The following is a 20,818-nucleotide window of genomic DNA, read 5'->3' as shown; positions in this document are numbered from 1 at the left end:
ATCGAGATAGAGTCAAGAAATGAGAGATTTAAGACGAGGTGAGAGAGTATGATTAGAATGAAGGAGATGTAGAGAGCTTAGATCCGTAGAGAGCTTAGAGATGACAGCTTAGATGTATAAGCTCTTGCTATCATAATACGTGACTTTACGATTTCAGAAGTGAAGCCGTTTGGGGCCATGACAAACTAGAGGGGTTGGCAGTAGGGGCAGGTGATCAAAGTGGAGCAGAGATGAAGGTGAGTGAAGATAAGTGAGACCAAGGAAAACTCAAATATCACTCAGACTCCGTCCCATTCTCTAGAGAGACCATCCCCTCCAATGGCTCACCATTTCATTCAGAGTAGGACCCAGAGTCCTTACAATCTCCAACAATGCCCAGTAAGACCTGGTTCAATGTTGCCTCTTTGGCCTCATCCACTACTCTCCCCTAACTCAGCTTCAACCGTAGTGGCCTCCTTCTAGCCTGCCCCAGGATATTTGCACTTGCTGTTATCTCTACCTATATTGCTCTCCCACAAGATATTTGCATGGTAGCTCGCTCCCTTCCTCCACGTCTTTGCTCAATTACCATCTGCTCAATGAAGGCTACCCTTGGCTACCCTTCCTGAGTGTATGCTTCCTTGAGGGCAGGGATTTTTGTCCATTTCCTCACTGCTACATCCGTCGCACCACACCCACAACAGTGCCTGGCACACAGGGGCCACTCCGTAAATATTTGTCAAAAGAATGATGGAATCATTGAGTGGATTATACACAGGGGTACTAAAGTCACCCAGGATAAGATCAGGACTCAGGTTGGAGAGGAAGATGATAAATCAGGTATTAAAAGTCCAAGAAAAAAAAAGTGTGGGTGAGTGAGGACAAGAGTTGACAAAAAGAATAGTGGGTCCAGGGTGCCTGGGTGGCTCAGTTGGTTAAGCGTCTGACTTCGGCCCAGGCCATGATCTCACAGTTCGAGAGTTTGAGCCCCGTGTCAGCACAAAGCCCATTTGGGCTCCTCTGTCCCTCCCTCTCTCTGCCCCTCCCCCGCTTGCACACTCTCTCTCAAAAATAAACAAACATTAAAAAAAAAAAGATTAGTGGATGGTACAGATGGCATGCGCCTCAGGGACCATTTATTTAACTTTACTTACTTTCGTTTCATTTCTTTTTTTGAACAATACACAATAAATTTAGTTTTCCTTTAATTTCGTTACGTGTTGTTGACTTTTTTTCCTTTTCCTCTTTTTAGGATGAACACAAAAGGCCTAAAATCAGTGCCAGGGAGAAGAGGGTGGCCATCACCCCTCAGCTCTGTGGCATGGGCACCCCAGGAGGATGAGCAGGCCTACATTTGATAAAGTTGCCTGAGAAATGACTTGTCAGTTAAGGCAAGCAGGTGTCAGTGGTACGTAAACCTGGCTATACATTAACATTAGCACCGCCTGGGGTCGCTCTTAAAAAGTTCAGGCCGGGGGCGCCTGGGTGGCTCAGCCGGTTAAGCATCTGACTCTTGATCTCAGCTCAGGTCATGATCTTATGGTTCACAAGGTCAAGTCCCACATTGGGCTTTGCGCTGACACCACAAAGCCTGCTTGGGATTCTCTCTCTCTGCCCTCCCTTACTCTCTCTCTCTCTCTCTCTTTCTCTCAAAATAAATACACTTAAAAAAAAGTTCAGGCCAATTGAATCAAAATCTCTGGGGACAGGGTCCAGGCTCCAGTCCTTGTTAAAAAGCTCCCCAGCTGCTGCTAACGTATAGCCAGCACCGTGATGCACTCGGGTAGATGACACCACAAGAGGGGAAGGGCCAGGGGAGTTTGGTGAAGGCAACGCGGGCCTCAGAGGACATGGACAGAAAGCCTGGGAGACAAAATGGAGTGCAAAGACAAAGCGCAAACATGTATGGGGATGGAACCGCCCAGGAGTTGAGCAGGACTTACATTGGGGGAAGTGGCGAAGGATGGCATGAATGAAGGGGCATTAGGAAAAATGAAGAGGTCTCAAAAGTCTGAGTAGACCCCATCCTCCACAAGGAAATCACTGGGGTGAAGTTGTCCCAGGGTTGAAACTGGCCGGGGAGGTACCGGTCGCCACCGAAGGCCAGGTCCACATTCGGTGCATTCAGGAGGCACAAGCAGGTCTAAGGGGGTGGAGATGTGATTACTGCCTGCAGGTTTCTCTTGGTGGTCTTGGAAAACAGGAAGTGCAGTGGACCCCATACAGGCACATTGCTACAGGCGGTGCGTCCTGCCACTGATGACCAGGTCAGTCTCAGGTCTCCGCAGGAGAGCTGGAAGGCAGGAGAAGTGGCAAGCAGCAGCGATGAGGGAGCTGCTTAGAATTAACCACCCGGACCCTTGGAGGAAAGTGGCTTCTGTGCCGTCCAGACTACTGGGGGTGGATGCAGAGCAAGTTTTGGTTAGGGAGGTGACTGGGCTGGCTGTACCAGGATCGGGTCAGTGTCGGGTCCCTAGAGGCAGGGAGCTGCTCGCTACCCTCAATGCCACTGAGATGCTGAATCCATACCCACGTCCCTCCACCACCCCTAGTTGGGTGTGAGGGTACAGGGTGAAGCCCGGCTGACCTCAAAAAGCCAAAGCAATCCTGAAAAAGAAACACGAAACTGGAGGTACCACAATTCTGGACGTCGAGTTACGGGACGAAGCTGAAGTATTCAAAACAGTATGGTACTGGCACAAAAGCAGACACATAGATGAATGGAACAGAATAGAAAACTCAGAAATAAACCCACAGCTATATGGTCAATTAATCTTCGACAAGGAGGAGAGAATACCGAACGGGAAAAAGACGGTCTCTTCAACAGATGGTGCTGGGAAAACTGGACAGCCACATGAAAAAGAATGAAATTGGGCCACTATGTTACACCATACACAAAAATAAGCTCAAAAAGGATTCAAGGCCTAAATGTGAGACCGGAAACCTTAAAAACCCTAGAAGAGAGCACAGGCAGTAATTTCTCTCACACTGGCCGTAGCAACATTTGTCTAGTTATGTCTCCCGAGGCAAGGGAAATAAAAGCAAAAATAAACTATTGGGACTACATCAAAACAAAAAGCTTCTGCACAGCGAAAGAAACAATCAACAAAACTAAAAGGCAACCCACTGAATGGGAAAATATATTTGCAAATGACATATCCAATGAGGGGTTAGTATCCAAAATATACAAAGAACTGATATAACCCAACCCAGTTTCTCTTTGAAAAGCAACCGTAGAAGTGAATACTAAGCAGGGTGCTGCCTCTGCAGACTAACTCATCAGACACCGCCCCCTTGAGGCCGTTCCTAAGACGGACCTGTAGCGCCAGTCAGCCCCCCCCCCCCCCAGGGAGGCCTAAATGTTAGGGATCCTCCTTGCCCTTCCCACTCTAGTGGTGAGGACTGTTACATCTCTTTTTTAGCGACTCATCTGGATGTCCGTGCACGTCTACAACTGTGTGCGAAGTTCCTGGGGTGCCTGAGAATAATTCTGGATGTTCCCCTAAGAAGGGAACACGATTGAGCTGGGTTTAACCCAAGGAGCAAGCTGGATCTGATTTGGTTCCAGGGCTGATCTCTGAAGCCAGGCCATCTTAAAGCGTGATCCATGGATCACCTGCACCAGATCTTCCGGTGATGCTTGTAAAAATTCAGAATCCTGGGCTCCTACCTCAGAACTTCAGGATCAGACAACTCTCTGTAGACTGAAAGGATCACATAAACACAGCAATGAGGCGGGGGGAGGGGGGGGGCTCTGTTTTGTCTTGTCGCGTTTGGATGTGGTAGCCAGCTACATTTTGCCTATTTTGTGACTGAATCTAAGGTTCCATAGCATGCTATCCACAGTACGTGGTTTCAGATGCCACATGGTAAAACCCATGGCCACAAAGGCCCGTACCTGCCTGAACAACTGATGCTTTGAGGCCATGTCTCATCTTCCTCTTTGCCCGTCCTGAGCTTGCCTACACACACACCCATGAGGCCATTCTTCTGTGAACACAGAGCCTTTGCTGCACTGCCGAAGGACGCTCTGAGGACCACGGTTCGGTGTGCCCAGTATATCATGCTGACACGGCAGCAATTGTTCAAAGGGTGATTAATGACTGCATGCAGTTCAAGGTCTGTGTCAAAGCACACATCTCTTCAAGAGTATGTCCTTTTTAAAAAAAAAAAAAAAAGCTTAATCCAGAGTCATGTCTGATGTCTTAGTGAGAAGAGTCAAGTTGAAAGTGGAAGGAGTTCCTTCCCTTAATTGATCCATCAGTCAGTCTTCAATACATCATGTCTTGGATGCTTTGGGGAAAACAGACGTGAGTAAGTCATAGCGTCGTCAAAGAGTTTAAAACCTACCCAGAGAGACAACAAACATACTCGTGCTAACTACCATCAAAACAAAGTAGGGGCGCCTGGGTGGCTCAGTCCGTTAATCAGCTGACCTCAGCTCTGGTCACGATCTCGTAGTTCGTGAGTTCGAGCCCCGCATCCGGCTCGCTGCTGTCAGCACAGAGCGTGCTTCAGACCCTCTGCCCCGCTCTGTCTCTCTGCCCCTCCCCTGCTCGCACCCTCTGTCTCTCCCCAAAATAAATATTTAATAAAGAAAAAAGTAGTATAGGATCTGTGCTAACTGAGCTTAAGAGATGAAGTGTGGCACAGAAGGGCTGAGCCCTGAATCTGCTCAAGCCAGACACACGGAAGTCTTCCTTGATGGCTCACTTCCTGCAGCTCATGTAGCCAGTCCCTCAGCAAGTCCTTTTGGCTCTAGCCGCAAAACATATCCTGAATCTGCTCGCTTTTCTCCATGGCCACTGCCAACCCCTCGTCCAGGCCACCGGCAGTGGCTGTTCCTGGCCTACCCTCCTGGCCTCCCAGCTTGCCTCTCTCTGTCTCTCTTATTGCCACTCTGCAGTCCAATTTTGTGTAGCAGTCAGAGTGCTATTTTCAAAGTATAAATTAGATTGCCTTGAGCCCTCACTTAAACACGTCAGTGACTTCCCACTGCACTCAGCATACAGAACTCGCTCCCGTGGCCTGCAAGGCCCGGCGTGACCTCCAACCTCACAGAGCGCCGCTTTCTCTCTGGCCCACGGTCTCTTTCAGCCGCTTGAATATGGCAAGCACCCACCTCGGAGTGTCTGTGCAAGCTGTTCCCTCCGCATGGAACACTTTCTGTTAATATTTGCTCATCTTTCGGGTCTCGGCTTGGATGTCACTTCCCCCAGAAAGGCCTTTCTTGATGCACCTTCCATCCAAATCAAGTCTGTCTTGTTACCGTCTCTCATATTGCCCTGGGGTTTTCCCCCTCGGCACTCACTACAGTTTACAATTCTACCTGCCTGGCTCTATTGGTGTAATGTCTGTCTCCTGCATTAGATTGTGAGCTCCGTGAGGGCAGCGAAGATCTCCATTTTGTTCATAACTCCGTCCTAAGCGCCTAGCGCAGCATCTGATATACGACAGCTGCTCAATATGTGTCCTTGGGCTGGAAGGATGAAAGAATAAAGCTGTAAAGTAGCGAGATGGTCCGAGAAGGCTTTTTGGAGAAGAACCAGTAGGAGGTCACCACGAGCAAAGCCATGGAGCTGAGTATTTGTGTACAAGGTACGTTCTGGGGTTGGGGTAGGTATGGCTAGAGCGCAGGGTCCGTGTGAGATGAACACTGTTGGCGATGTATGTGATAGTCATCTACGGTCATGTAGTAAAAAAGTCTGAAACTCCAGGCTAAGCTGCGTGACCCTTATCTGCTACCTCCCGCCATGCCACTGCCCCAGCCTGATCCCAGGTATCGCCAGAACAACCCAGAGTGGGCAGGAGACACTATTCATCCTCAGCGGCAAGCAGTTAAGGGTGGCACTGCCCTCCCACCATCTCCGGCCACGGCCAGAGGCCCAGCAGGATTTGGAGTGAGCAAGCAGAAGGGGTGGTGAGGAAAGACGGGTCAACATACATCAGTGGTCCTCCTGGGTCACGCAGCCCCTTCTGAATACTCCGTACGTGTCCCGGTTCCCGCCTCGACCCTTACGACTCAAGTCAACACACAGATCTAGTAGTAACAGCAATGTCTGCCTCATAAGGTTATTGTGAGGATTAAGAGAGAAAAGACACTCGAGGTCCTTTGCATAGTGCCTAGCACACAGTGAGCACTCATTAAATGTTATTATGCATCCCCTGTGAACTGGGAATAATAATAGTACCTACGCCTCACAAGACGGTCATATTAAATGTGATGATACATGGGGCGCCCGGGTGGCTCAGCCGGTTAAGCGTCCGACTCTTGATTTCGGCTCAGGTCATGCTCTCACGGTCTGTGGGATCGAGCCCTGTGTCCGGTTCCACGCTGACTGCGTGGAGCCTGCTTGGGATTCTCTCTCTCCCTCTCTCTGACCCTGCCCCTCCCCCTGAAAATAAAAACTGAAAACACATAAATGAGACGAGTCACGTGACTGCCCAGCATGTAATAAGCGCCCAGTAAATGCTAGCTGTTATTGCTGTTATTAATAGCATCAACAGCAGCAGCAGCAATACCGAATAGTGCAGGAAACAAATAATGAAGGCTGAACTAAGGCAGAGACACTGGGGAATCCAAGGAAGGCAGCATATGCCTGAAATTGTCACTCCGGGGCCCCAGAGGCGGGGGATTAATTTATCAAGAAAGGCCCAGAGACTAGTGCGCGGCCAGTGGGGGTCGGGGGCAGGGCAGGTTGCTTGGTCACCAGGCCGGGGCAGGTGATGCCCCGGGAGATGGCCCCCCTCAAGGCAGGCCCTGTCACCAGGGCTCAATTCCCAGCTCTATTGATCAGGTAGGAACTGTCACTATGGTAGCATCTGGTTGCCACACCTGATGTATTACTTGGGGAGGTGACACGGGCTCTCTGGCCTGTTGTCTTGGAGGAATGCCAGGGCTGCCAGGGGAGGCGAGGGAGGGGCAATGAAGAGAACTTTGTGCTGTATGGGGCCATGCTCCTGTGGGAGGTTAAGCAGGGTCTGCCTCGTCCTCATTTCTGTTACCCTGAGAACCCGAGAATCGTCTGCCGTCCGGAAGCGGCCCATCTGACGTGGTGCCATGCCTTCGCAGGAAGCCCGCTCGGTCTCAGGAGGTCCCCGTGCAAAAAAAGGCCCTCTCCTCTGCTTATCCCAAATGACACGCAACATGAAGACATCAGAAGCCTGTGCTGGGGCAGGAGGAAGGCCCAGAGGTGGCCCGGACACCGAGAAGCCACGGACCAAAGAGACGTCTGAGGTCTGAGGTCGGCAACTGGCTAACAACAACAATACACTTCTATGTACCAGGCCTGTGCTGAGAACTTTGTGGGAATTATCTTATTCATTCAAGAAAACAAAACAAAACAAAACAAAACAAAACAAAAAGAAAACAAAAACAAAAACAAAAAAACTACAAGGAACTAAAAGGTAGCTACTCTTTTAACCCCATTACACAGATGAAGAGACTAAAGTTTAGCGAGGCTAAGTGACTTGTCCAAAGTGCCTGGGCCAGGACCCATACCTCTCCACAGAGCCTCATGTACTCGTGATAATACAAAAATAAGCTGCCATTTATTGAGCAGGAATGATGGGGCAGACCCTTGCCCCACATTATGGCTTTGATTCGTTAACCTGAACTCTATGAAGTGGGTACACAGGATTAACTCTTTCCACTTTACAGAGCCAAGGCAGGGAGGTGGTTAAGAAACTTTCCAAGACCACACGGCTCGTTCCTAGGAGAGAGGGCAGGGATTTGATCTTCGCCAAGTGATTGCATCTCCCCGCCCTTTAACCTCACACATCCTTCTCTTTTTATCCAGAACGGCTCTTTTGCCAGGGAAAGCCTGAAGACGACTGTAAGAACGTTCCCTGGGCCATTTGTTTTCAATCATCTGATTGCACTACAATGGCCACAGGCAGGGGAGAATTCAGGATCATTACAGATGGGAGACCTGAGGCCTCATACGACCTCGATACCATCTGACTCTTGTGACTGGGGAGAACAGTAAAGAGAAGAGATGTTGCAGAAAATGGGTGGAAGTCTTCCACTGAGGGCTCCAACTGAAAAGGGGTTTTTAGAGAAATGATATCCAATGCAAGATCTTGCCAAGAAAGAGGGAAAAAAATGTTTCTGTGCAGCAGTGTTAAGTCCACACACTTCAGTCAAAGTGAAAGTCGGACTCCTGCAAATGGGGTATTACTTTAGGGTTTGAGGATACGCTCCATCCCGTGGGTAGATTCTGGAAATGTCTGTGCATGGATGTGTTGTGCTCATGAGCTTGAGGGCTATCAATCCTAGTACGAAGAGTCTGCATTAGCGGATGTAAATATCCCTTGCTGCATGCTTCAAGTTTCATAATGAGAATCAGACAAGGATTCGGATGAACTGGAAATCCAAGAATCCAAGCCAACAAGACTGTTGTTCGCCCTATTTCTGGGCCCTCCCCCTGGTTACCTCCCCTTATCTAATCCCCCATTAGCTGAGGGCATCCTGGAAGTCACTGCTGACCTCTGGTTACCTATAGCCTTTGCACCAGCTTCCGGATGGGATTAGGAGGAGAAAAAAATAAGCAGTATGTTTCACATCCCTACGAACTATGAAACTAACAATAGTCACAAGGTCTCTGGAGTTTACTTCTCAAAGCCAGTATGTACTGGTCTGTTACCAATGCACAAAAATCAAAATCTGTTCCCTAGCCCCACCCGTACAGTGATCCATAATAACCCTAACAACATTACTCTGCCAATAAAATGAACGCTCGTCTCTTTCTCGGTGTTTGAGGCTACTCAGATACTGCAGGGTTCAGACTTCACAGCCAAGAAAATCCATTGCTGCATACATCAGCCTTTGGCATCACCGCCTTATTACCACAGGGAACGCTGAAGAGCCAAATATGTAAAACCTTGGGTTGTGAGGATCTCATTCTGCGAGTGTTCTGCAGGACGAGCAAACATTTCTAATAAATTTTAACTTGACAAACGACCGCCGTCTTGCAATACGAGTCGTACATGATGCCAAACGTCGTCGAACGTCACGTGATCACAACTGAGCCAACGGTTTTTTACATTCGCTTTGATATACGAGTGCTTCAGATTACAAGCATGTTTCCGGAACGAATTATGCTCGCAAAGCAAGGTTTCACTGTAGTTCTGTTTCACCATTCAGGTCCCGGGACCAAACAGACAGACCCACGTTGCTACTCACCAGCTGAATGAACTTGTGCCAATTAGCTGCTCTGAGGCTCAGTTTCTCCCTCTGTGAAATGAGCACACTGATCATACCGACCTGACAGAGTTGTGGAAGGGACCAAATGAGACAACGCATGCCACAAGGGTAGCGAGGTCCCTGGCACACAGCTCCATCAACGGCTGCTATTTATAAAGAGGAAGATGTGCTATCTCTGAAAGTTTGCCTTGGCGAAGCATCTCTCTGGCTACAATGCCCCCTGCAATGGAGTGAAGGGCTGAAGGCCGAGGCACAAGAAGACAAGTGGGGCATATTGATCCTGACTCCTTTCCTGACTCCTTTCCTGTCAGTGGTCAGAAAGCAGGAGAGTATGGGTGGCTCAGTCGGTTAAGCGTCCGACTTCGGCTCAGGTCATGATCTCCCAGTCCGTGAGTTCAAGCCCCGCGTCGGGTGGGCTCTGTGCCGACAGCTCGGAGCCTGGAGCCTGCTTCCGATTCTGTGTCTCCCTCTCTCTCTGGACCTTCCCCGTTCATGCTCTGTCTCTGTCTCAAAAATAAACGTTAAAAAAAAAAAAAGAAAAGAAAAGAAAGCAGGAGAGTACTGAGGCAGTGCCTCTGGTTGGAGGAAATCAAATCAGTGAGAAGAGTGGGGGAGGGCTGAGGAGTGGCGAGAAAGCGTGATGGGGGTTGGGGGAGGTGAGGGCGTAAAAAGCTAAGGTGTTGAAATCCCATCAAGCAAGAGAACCCGCTGCCACTCTGTGAGCTTGATGAAGGGAAGTGAAATAAAAGTTTAAAAAGTCAAAGGAGGGGTAGAACCTTCAAATGGGATTGGAAGGAGAGCTTGGGCAGAAAGGGTCTGAGTTAACCACTTTGTCCTTTCTCAGAAATGCTTCTACTGAAGATTTTGCGCCAAAGGGCCTGAAATATGCTCATGACTGAATAACTGGTCAGTTCATCTAGGCCTACGCTTATTCAGAAGAACACTGCGCTCTCCACTCACTTATGCAGAAACCAGCCCCAAGGAACTAGGTCCAAAAAACCAACCTCCTCCAACTCGGTCTCCTGTCGGAGGTTTCTAAGCCAGAGCTACTGGGAAGCCCGGACTTTGTCACTTGGGAAAATGGTTCCATTCCCTCAGGCCAGAAAACCCAAGGGATCCTGCCTCCTGAAAGTTACCACAGGAGGGGGCTACAGCCTTCTCTGAACCTACCTAAGAAGGCAGTTAACACAGATTTCCTGGGTCCGCTCTTGGGAGTTTCAGATTCAGCTGGTTGAGGTGGGGACTCCAACATATGTATTTTTTAACGGGCCCCTTAGTGATTCTGTCACAAAAGCACACTTCGGCTTTGGAGACAAGTATGCTTTCTTTAAGTGGAAGACACTACGGAACAGATCAACTATTCCTAACTATGTCCTCATTTTACACGTGAGGAATCTGAGGCACAGAGACATTTAAGCACTTGTGCAAGGTTGCACAGCTAATTCGAACCCAAACCTGAATTGGAACCTGGGTCTTCTGCCTCTCAATTCACTGGAAGCTCCATTTACTATCTTTGCCTCTCAATGAGATTTTTCCTTTCTACTTTAAGTACCGAGAGAGATGTCCCTCCTGGTACTAATCAAGAGCTAAAAAGCAACGCTTCCAGGGCGCCTGGGTGGCTCAGTCGGTTAAGCATCCAGGCTCAGTTCAGGTCATGATCTCACAGTTTGTGAGTTCAAGCCCCACGTTGGGCTCTGTGCTGACAGCTCGGATCCTGGAGCCTGCTTCGGATTCTGTGTCTCCCTCTCTCTCTGCCCCTCCCCCACTCATTCATTTTCTCTCTCTCTCTCTCTCTCTCTCTCTCAAAATAAATAAACTTAAAAAAAAATCAATGCTACCTTTGTAGAATATTCAGTAGAAAGCAAAACACGTCGATCCCACGTTCTACTAAAAGCATCAAGCACAGTTTTAAAAAGAAAAGAAAATACGGCCTTTCCCCTTATGACCATCCGTAAGGAGAAACAAAGCACATGATTTATGTGTAGAGACCATATTTGTGGCTACGATGCTTCAGTTTTAAATTATTCAGCACTGAAGAGACACCCTAGCTTTAAGAAATGGTATTCGTGAGCTGAACAACCAAACCCATTTCTTTTTCAAGGCCGCAAAGATTAATAACTATATTATCCGACCATCAGTTCCCCTGTGAACTATCCTTCCTCAATTCCAAACCTTTAAAAGAAAAAAAAAAACCCAACCAATATTAGATAGGATCAAAAGCCATTTGCCAAATACCAAGATTTTGAGGTAAGTGGCAAACCACACATCATAAATGTCAATAGTTCAAATAATCCAAATTATTCCTTTGGGTACAATAACCCACCCATCTTCTGACAACTCAAAAGCATCCCAGCGATGGGCTGTGTATGGACCATGCTAGGTAAAGTGAATGATGGGTAAGTCCAAAGGGCATTCTTAAATCTCTCAGATTTAAAGGCACCCACGTCCATCCCTAGAGGAGATAATTTGCCAAATTTTTAGCTAGCAAGTGGTGGGGGTAGGTCAAGAACCCTTTACAGCAATGGTCCACCCCGAGGGCATTTCTCCTTTCCAGATGGGGCTTCTCAATCTGTAAAATGGATAACTGCTTTGCCACCCCCAAGGGATTTTAAGGTTGCTACGATCGCTCTAAAGACAAAACATAGCTCTAAAACCACACAAGTGACCCCTGTGGTTTTCACCATCTCCTCATCCATAGACCCTACCCATGGCCTAAAGCAAACACCAAATCCCCCATGACCCGTGACCATAGTATCTGGGTTTTGGCAGAAAAGAGATACAAGGAGAGGAAGCAAGCCCAGGCAGAGTGACAGGAAAAGCTACACCTGTACGTGTTCGCCACTGTTCCCTTCTCAGAGGGTGACATCACTGTTTATTTCTGTTAGAATAACTCCTCGTGGGAGGGCCTCAAACTTGCCCTCTTTGCAGGAAGTCAGGTTGGAGAGAAGTTGACTCCTACTCAGCACTCGGCCTCTGGAAAATTCTGGAACCAATCTAGCTGACCTCAGAGGTCAGTGAAGATGCAGCAGTGGCTTACAAGGTAGATCTCTAAAGTCGATTTGCCATTGGCCACTGTTGCAGCTGCTGCCAGCAGAAATGACCCTGAATGGCCATTCATTTCACAGTGAATTTAGAGGGACCTGATGCTGGAAAATGCGTTTGGACACAGTTTGAGTTGGAAATGAATTAAAAAGCATGTTTGCTTAAATAATTGAAGATGAAACATGTATTACACGTGTTTTATGCGCAGTTAGGGATTTCTGCACCAAGCCTTTCCTGGTGCCAAACATGAATTCCTGCCTAACACTTGATGTAAGAAGTAAAATCTTGGGGCTCCTGGGTAGCTCAGTCAACTGAGTGTCCAACTTCAGCTCAGTCATGATCTCAAGGTTCATGGGTTTGAGCCCCGCATCAGGCTCTGTGCTGACAGCTCAGAGCCTGGAGCCTGCTTCGGATTCTGTGTGTGTGTGTGTGTGTGTGTGTGTGTGTGTGTGTCTCCCTCTACCCCTCCCCTGCTTGTGGTCTCTCTCTCTCTCTCTCTCTCTCTCTCTCTCTCTCAAATAAATAAATGAACATTTAAGAAAAGAACTCAAATTTTTTTCAGAAGGCATCAGGAAGAGAAGCAAAGTATACTTTTATACACTATGGTTGGAGTGTAAATTGGTAAAAAAAAAAAAAAAGAAAGAAAAGAAAAGAAAAGACAAGACAAGACTTCAGAGAGCAATTTGGCAGTATCTAGGAAGAAAATTACCTGAACAAAGTCAGTCCTAGGAATTTATCTTAAGGAAATAATGAGCCCTATGCATATGATACAGTCCAAGGATATTCACTGTGGCATTGTTTGAGTGCTCATAAAAGAACAGAGTGCCAATTAGGGTTTTTCAAATCTTAAACTTTTCTGTACAACAGAAGACACTAAAATCCAAGTGAAAAAGTAAACAAACTGCTTAATATATTTACAACATAGATAACAGCTGGCTGCTATCTGCAATATGCAAAGAAATTGCAGTTATCAAAATGAGAAAGAATGACTAAATAGAAAAGGGGTAAATGATATGAAATGGCAACACAGAAGAGATACAGATGGCCAATAAACATACAAAAAGGTGTTCAACCTCTCTAGTACTCAAAAAAAAAAAAAAAAAAAAAAAAAAAGCAAAGATGGGCACCTGTGTGGCTCAGTCGGTTAAGCGTCTGACTTCAGCTTGAATCGTGATCTCACGGTTCATGAGTTCGAGCCCCGCATCAGGCTCCGTGCTGACAGCTCAGTGCCTGGAGCCTGCTTTGGATTCTGTGTCTCCCTCTCTCTCTCTCTGCCCCTACCCCTGCTCATGCTCATGCTCTGTCTCTTTCTCTCTCAAAAATAAATAAATGTTAAAAAAAATCTTTTTTTAAAGCAAAGAAAATGAGGGTTTTTTTTCAGCTACCTCATTGTCAAAGATTCAAAAGATCAAAAGTATCTGACATTGGTGAGGAAGAGCATAGAGAAATGGCCATTTTTGGTGGGAATGTAAGTCACTATAGCCTTCCTGGAGGGAAATTTTGGCAGGCTCTATTAAAAACAAGGACATGCAGACCTAACTCTGTGAACCAGCAGTTTCACTACTAAGAGTTTATTCTACAAAAACACTTGCAATAGGGGCGTCTGGGTGGCTCTGTCAGTTGAGTGTCCAACTCTTCATTTCAGCTCAGGTTGTGATCCCAGGGTCGTGGGATCCAGCCCCGAGTCAGGCTCCATGCTTGAGATTTTCTCTCTCTCTCCCTCTGCCCCCCTCTCATGCTCTCTCTCTCTCTCAAAAAATAAAAATAAAAATAAACACGTGCAGTAGTATGCTGAGATTCATGTAAAAAGAAGTATGCTGCACCAATATTTAATATTTTTTTTAAAATCAGATATAATATAAAAATTCATCAATGAGAGCTGGATTAAAGACATTATGTCACAACCATATAAAACAGAGTACTATGCAGCTATTAACAAGAATGAAATAGCTACATGTACCCTGGCAGGAAAAGACCTCCAGACATAAGAGTTCTATGAAAAAAGCATGTTGCAGAACAGTATGCAGAGCACTGGTCACATCTTTTATTATTTTATGTGCCTGAATCCCTATGTGAATATTCATAAAAACACGCACAAAATGCTACATACCAAACTGTGAACATGGCAGGGATCAGTGGTGGAGAGGCCAGGAACATTCGATTTGATGTTTCTATTTTTACAAGCATGAGCATGTATTATTTTGATCAGAAAAATGCTTTTTTTAAACAAGAAGTGAGGCAAGCTGTGCCACTCCCCCACAATCTCCCAGCCTCTAAAAATGTCCTCTTCAAGGACGTGGTGTTCCTGCATCTAAGACAATTTCTAATACGCTAACCATGAGCTCTTGCTATTTAGGAGTTAAACTAGGTTAAGAAACACTGGAGAGAAGCAAAAGGGATGCCCCATTCTTTTAGAAGAGTTGTCTTTCATGCTATTATGGTGTAACTGACATCCTTTCTAGAACGATCTCTGTCTCCCATTCTTTCAAATCTCCCGCCCTTCTTCCTGCCACGCCTCCCTTGCCGGCACTTTTTCCTAAGGTTGGGAGAAGGGGACTCCTTCATTGTAATCCATTTTCTATTTTTACCTCAAGAACTGGCTTCAATCCCATTATTCCATCCTAAAGAAATTCCACACCAACGTCCCCGTTCCCCAGTCTATTCAGCACAAGGTTTATCCCAGTATTTCCAATTCCCTCCAACTTAAGGTTGACAAGTCCAAATCTGAGAATCTTTAGTGTTCGGGGAGTGTCTACAAGTGACCCTAGACTGTGTACCAACAGCTGAGCCAGCAGAGCGAGAACCCGCCACCTAGACGGCCCTGAAATTATGTGCACATGCTAGCGGATGTGGGCCCTTTTCGGGGGGGAGGGAGGGCTCAGTGGCTTTCATCACACGCTCAAGGAGCTCATTGGTCCACAAAAAAAGTTAATAACCACCAAGGAAGAGGGACTTGCATGGGTGAATCATCCACTGAGTATCTACGCAGAACACCCAGTCCTGAGGTTTCCAGCTGGCTGCTTGGCTTGGTGAATCAGACAACCATACACTCAAGAGGAATGGAAAGAGAGGGACAGGGGAAGCATAGCCTTTTAGTGCTCCCCTAGAAACCTGTTCCTCTGCTAAAGCTGCCACACAGAGCCCACACACAACCCAGACGTGGACGTGACCTTCAAGTCCCACTGAGCCATCCCACACTCCCCTGAAGCGCACAAGAAGACAGCCAGGTCTAGTGGAGAGAACGTTAGGAGGCAGCAGATCTGAGTTTCAGCCTCTAGAAGGACTTCTGTTCTGTCACACGGTAGCTGTGTGATCTTAGACAACTCACTCCCCTTCTCCCGCGTTTTTCTCATCCAAACAGAAGCTTTGCACAGGATGAACTTCGAAAGGCACTTGGTGCACTACCATTCTATGAGTCTCCCCTACTGGACAGATGTTGCCACTAAAGTTTCCAGAACAGAGAAGGACGTCACTCTCACCGTCCAGTATCACAGTCTTAAAGTCACACCTTTCTTCTCATGACCAACCTAAACCCTTCTTATTGCAACCGAAGCTTGTTGCTTTCATGCGGAGCACAGCTGGTCTGCGTCCAGAGCACTGCAGAACGGGTAACCGAAGGCATCAGCCTCTACCCCAAACTGGGTTTGCAGTGATTATCAGCTGTGAATTCGCAAGATCCGCACTCTTCTTTCAAGGCAGCTCATAGGGAATCAGAAAGAGTCAATAGTCACATGAGTGCTTTTTCTTCTGCCTTTCAATTTCCTTAAAGACGGCACGCCTTCCTATTGACAGCATAGACGAGGCACTAGGGCCACTGAACGTGAACCCTGCAGCGGCTGCTTCCAAGATGGCCCCTTAGAACTACTTCTGTAAGAAAAGGAGTCTGAAAGCTAAAAGCAACTTTCCAACTAAACTTAATTCCCACCTCTAGGGTTCTCTGGTCAGCAGGGTGTGTTCAAATTGATGGGATTTTTCTTACGGCTATACTGATGATACCTCTGGCCCAGGAAATTAAAGGCCACACTGAAATTCTCAGGATGGTGAAAGGAAGTAAGAACAAAGAACTGAGTCACCAAAGGTTGAATGAGGATAGGTCTTTCCAGTCAAAGCAAAGCAGAGAACCGAGGCAGTCTGCCCAACAGTGCAACAGAAAAGCAAAATGTGGGCCTGAATTATCAGGATCATTGCCTTAACTCTGCACTTCCCTTTCGTAATAACTTTGAGTTTACATACAGCCTTTCTTCTATGGAGCTCAAAATCCTTGCGGAGACGGTATCTTAGTTGCCATCACACAGACGGTGATGGCCCTGATTATTATCAGCCTCATTTTACACACCGGGGGGAAGGAAAGCCTAAAAGGGTGAAGCAAGTCATCCAAGTTTACCCAGCAAGGTACCGACAGCCCCCGAGCTTGGCGGGAAATGCTCTCGCTCGAGGTTGCCCGAAGAATATTCTTCTCAATAGCAGCCTGGTCAAATGCTTGTTGCAACACCACATTCTGTGGGCAAAAACATCTGGATAATGCTGCATAGTCTATTCCCCTGGGGAGTCACAATATACATTTGCCTGGTAAAGGCTTTTAGAAGCCCTGAAGTAAACAAACCTGTTTTTGTTTGAGCAAGAATTTCCCAAATTTAACTTGACCACAAAACTCTGTGTATGTCTGAATGTGAGTGTGAAACACCTACTAACATCCTGTGGAACTAGTCGTCGGAACGTACACTGGGAAGCGCTCATCCAGCCACTAGACTTATCTGAGTACCTACACAGCAGACAGGTCCATTCGTTTCCAGCTCAAGCTGGGGGCGGGGGGGGGGGGGAAGGTTCTTAGAGATCCTGCCTGCTACTTTCTGGTATCAATGCCAGTGAACAGAGGACCTTAATGCATCCAAAGGACCCTGGGCCATCATTTCCTCTGCCTCGGGGCATTGGCCAGGCTAGGGGGGAAGTCAATTCAAGCTCAACCACTTCTGCGGGCATTCCTTTCAAACAGAACCCAGGGCTATTTTTGGTCTTCATTTAAGGGAGGAGGTGCTCAGGATGCTGGTCCAAGCCCTCAGAGCCCACAGTCTTGACTAGCATAATTTTGTGCCCATCAGGCACTTCCGGCAGAAATCATTAATCTCTTAGGTTCACTTCCGATGCCCTTTATCAGCCCATGCAATCGGCACCACCCAATAAAACAGGAAACTCAGAATGTGCCCCCCTCCCTCCGGCTTAACTGCATGAGCGTTCAAGTCAGTCCTCATATATCCATTTCTAACTATGTGCCTAACATACAAGACAGAAACCCTCTGCTATTATTAATTACCAGTGACACCGCTAACAGTATCTAAAATGTAAAAAGTCCCTGAAGACCCTGTCCTGGTTAATTTGTATTTTATACACAACCCAAATGATAAAAGATAACAGACAATGGATTTCATATTTATCACCACCATTTCCATGCTTTCAATGTTCAGTATTTACTAATCACCCACACCATGAAGGAAAGTGCCCACAATGAAATTGGTTAAGTTTCTGTGCAAAAGGTACATGCAGCGCGGGTGTGTCTGTCTTTATCCATCCATTGGCTATACAAAAAAAAAAAAATAATAATCTGTGGAAATGGATTTTTGGTAAAAATATTCACTGTAAAGGTCAGAGGGGCACTGTTATTTAAGATGATCTGATTATGAAGCCTTTTGTAAAGCAACAAATTCTGCGATGTGACTACTGTCCATCTATGTCATTTTCCTGGGAAATACATACTTCCAAGCAGCAGATTTGCTTAAAGCAGAACACTAATATTTATAAATGAGCTGGACATTTCTTAAGATGGGGGGGATGTGCTGATCTTTATCAATCTGCAATACCGGCTCCTTCTGCATTCATCATTAATCGCTATCCCAATCCAGACAGACTCACTCTGACTTTGTTGAGAATGTGACAGTAATACTTCTGAGGACTCCCTTGCAGTCTTACTTAACTATGACCCTCCACCTTTACACATGCTGTTCCTTCAACTTAGCCACCTGGTGAATTAATTCTTCAAGACTCACGCAAATGTCTCCTCCCCCACAAAGCCTTTCTTGATCATGCCACCCACCCCTAGGCAGGCACCCCTTCTCTGTGCTCTCGCAGCACTCTATCTCTTGTCATACTCTACTGTAATCATCTGCTTACGCACCCTATCTTGCCTACCAGACTGTGCACTCCCTGAGAGCTGAGATGATGTTTTATTCATTTATTCATTTATCTACTTCCAATACCTAACATTACTACTGGCACATAGCAGGTGCTTAATAAATGTCGGTTGTTTGAGTGAACGATCACTACCCTTAGCTGGGCATTTTTGGTCCCCTAAAAATAATGCTCTATTAAAACCTCAAATAACATGTACAAGAGAAGGTCTAGCAGGTGTGTTCATTTTTGTTGATTTCTTCTTTCTTTGATGAAAAAAAAAAAAAAGACCATATCAATTCACATCTTATGGTTCAAGGAGAAAAAGAAATCCCTCTGAACGAAATTCACTACTAATACAGAGGAGCATCTAGTATGTTCGTTTTTCTCCAAACGTAGCTGCTACATCCTAGCTGAAAAGTAACATCACTGCAGTAAAGAAGACATGAGCATCCACTAATTAAAGGGGTGCAGGGAGAGGCCCTGCAGGATCACTGTAAGAGCTTTGGATCCTCATTGGCTAAGAGAGGGAAGCCTGCTAAGAAAGTTGGGCGTCTTTGGGGGAACAATAATGATGGCCAGGAGGACTTGGTCAACCTGGCTGGAAATTCCACAACCAGAAGTCCTAAGCGACAGCCCCACGCTGGGGGGATTTCCATCACTTTGAAACCATCATTACCCTTCTAGTGTGGGCAGAACAGGTTGGACCTGATCTGCTTGCGTGTTACTGCAATCTGGCTTGGCATGGGATGATACCCAAGGACATGTAATGCCAGGAGTAACCCAGCCCCATGGCGCAGACACACACGCGCACACACACGCACACACACGACACCCCACGCTCCAACTCATACTCATTGCATCCCACACAAAACCCACACCATCTCTCCCCCACACACACAGGCCACCGCATTCCCGTGTGCCCAGTCACACACGCAGGGAGTGCCCCCTCGCATTCTCTCACTTCTCCAGTGTGCCCGGCCCACACCCCACACCGCCGGCAGACTGCAGCCTAGCCTGGAGCTGGAAGCTGGTGCGGACTGGTTTTTGTTGTATGTAACAAAGCCCCATGCACCCAGGTGCCCCGCTGGATCGGCTCCATCCATCTCTCCCCGCCCCCATCCACGAGCTCCCAGAACAAGAGAAAGCTCAGCTCTGGGAAGTGGATGCGGGGAGTGGGGGTGCAGAGAAAGAGAGCTTAAGGGGTGGGCGGGGGGCGGGAGTGCGGGCAGCTTCGGGGCGCCCTCGCCACGAAGCCAGAAGGACGGCCAACTGCCAAAGGGACCGGGGCTGCCCTCCCAGCCCATCGCACGCCGTCGATGCCTAGAAAAAGACCCAACGCGGAGAGATAATCGCCCCCCGCGCCCGCCGCGTGCCCTCCCGGCGGCTCCGGGAGCCAGCGGCGCTCCGACTGCCCGCAACAAAGCGCCCCCCGCACAGACCTGTTCCAGGCTCCCCGGGCGGCCCGAGCGCAGGCGGCCGCTGCTGAGGGTTCTGCCCTTCGCCGCGGCGGACGGGAGGAGGAGCAGGAACTGGGGGAGGAACGAGGACGAGAGGGGAGCGGAGACCGCGGTGGCGGCGGCGGCGGCAGGAGGAGGAGGAGGAGGAGGAGGAGGAAGAGGAGGAGGAGGAGGAGGAGGAGGAGGAGGAGGAGGAGGTTGCGTCTGCGGCCGCCGCCGAGGATGCTCGCGCGGGAGGCAGGGTGGTGCGCTCGGGGCGTGGGCTCACGTGCGCCCCGCGGCCCCGGGCTGCGCGCGCGGCTGGGTGTGTGAGAGCATCTGGGTGGGTTTGGACTGTGATTATTCCAATTCCGACCTAGTGTGGAACTTGTGGTTCCTGCAGCCAGGCGGAAGTGAAACCCTTTCACTCTCCCAAGCCTGATGGTGTCGACCCTGGCGATGGGGGTTGGGGGTGAGGGAGCGAGGGCGGGGAGGAGGGGTTTGGGACCAGGGCTCAGGGCCTGCCATTAATGTCTGCACCCCTTCTTTCAGTCTTCCTTCTGGGCGCCGGTGGCTTGCCGCCGCACACATCTCTGGAAAGCCTGTGGCCAAAGAGAATAACAGAAAGAGACCCAGAGGCTGAGGACAGTCACCATCCACATCACATTGTATTGAGTGAGGGCTCACGTAGTGCTGGGCTGGCTGTCTGCGCCACCCAGAAGGCAATTTTCTGTCCTAATTTGGGATTGACTTTTGTGAGTTGAGGTGCCCATAACTTCATTGCAAGATCTACCTACATCCACCTTTCCTCCTGGCTGATTCCATTGTAGTAGCTCTACGAGTGGCACATTCAGTTTAGATGAGAACGGGACTGGTTTTCTGGAGATCACTCTGTTGAAGATCATTGTGGATCCAGCTGGAGACCCCGTTTGCATTCGGACACCTAAAGCTAACATAAGGGGAAACCGATTGTGAGAAGCACGACTTTGCC

The 20,818-nt window shown here is 48.0% G+C and overlaps 1 protein-coding gene across 8 annotated transcripts in view; it reads right to left on the bottom strand.

Annotated features, from left to right (window-relative positions):
- The window catches only part of PAK3 (p21 (RAC1) activated kinase 3), a 250,077-nt gene extending 230,087 nt beyond the window's left edge, over window positions 1–19,990 (bottom strand). For 4 of the 8 annotated variants that reach the window (XM_045472391.1, XM_045472388.1, XM_045472394.1 and 1 more), the window contains exon 1: window positions 19,831–19,989. The gene's annotated coding sequence lies outside the window, so the exon portion shown is untranslated. Of the gene's footprint in view, window positions 1–19,830 lie in introns of all 8 variants that reach the window. The other 4 variants (XM_045472403.1, XM_045472402.1, XM_045472395.1 and 1 more) reach the window with 3 other exon arrangements.
- Window positions 19,991–20,818: the final 828 nt, after the last annotated feature.

The sequence above is a fragment of the Leopardus geoffroyi genome, chromosome X (genome assembly GCF_018350155.1).
Source record: "Leopardus geoffroyi isolate Oge1 chromosome X, O.geoffroyi_Oge1_pat1.0, whole genome shotgun sequence".
NCBI lineage: Eukaryota > Metazoa > Chordata > Mammalia > Carnivora > Felidae > Leopardus > Leopardus geoffroyi.
This window is presented reverse-complemented; position numbering and strand designations above follow the sequence as displayed.